Genomic DNA, 812 nt, shown 5'->3' on the forward strand with positions numbered 1-812 from the left:
TTTTTTTTTTTAATTTTACTTTAGGTTCTGGGGTAAATGTACAGATCATGCAAGGTTGTTGCATAGGTACTTACATGGCAAGGTTGTTTGCTGCCTCCATTCCCCCATCACCTATATTTGGCATTTCTCCCCATGTTATTCCTCCCTAACCTCCCTACCATCAGCTGCCCCTCCTTTAGTCCCCTCCAACAGACCCCAGTGTGTGATGCTCCCCTCCCTGTGTCCATGTGTTCTCATTGTTCAACACCGCCTATGAGTGAGAACATGCAGTGTTTGATTTTCTGTTCTTTTGTCAGTTTGCTGAGAATGATGGTTTCCAGATTCATCCATGTCCCTACAAAGGACATGAACTCTCATTTTTTATGACTGCATAGTATTCCATGTTGTATATATGCCACATTTTCCCTGTCCAGTCTATCATTGATGGGCATTTGGGTGTGTCCCAGGTCTTTGCTATTGTAAACAGTGCTGCAATGAACATATATGTGCATGTGTCTTTTTAATAGAACGATTTATAATCTTTTGGGTATATATCCAGTAATGGGATTGCTGAGTTATGGAGATCGCTCCACCAGCGTAGAGACCCCTCCGTGTCTCTGCCATGACGGAGTTAGAGCCCGGACATATTCTCCCCACGCTGAGGGCAGTCGAGCTGAGGAAAAAAGAAGGAAGTGATAGAGGCCTGAGTTTGCAGAAGCCTATTCTTGATCCACTGAGCTAATAGCATGTCTGGGTGAGGCCTGCATGACTATCTATGAGACTATTGTCTCTTGAAGTTCCCATTCTGGGCTGGTTTTATGACTCTGTCTACC

This window comes from Aotus nancymaae, unplaced genomic scaffold, assembly GCF_030222135.1.
Source record: "Aotus nancymaae isolate 86718 unplaced genomic scaffold, 86718_ANA_hifiasm-v0.15.2.pri h1tg000008l, whole genome shotgun sequence".
NCBI classification, from domain to species: domain Eukaryota; kingdom Metazoa; phylum Chordata; class Mammalia; order Primates; family Aotidae; genus Aotus; species Aotus nancymaae.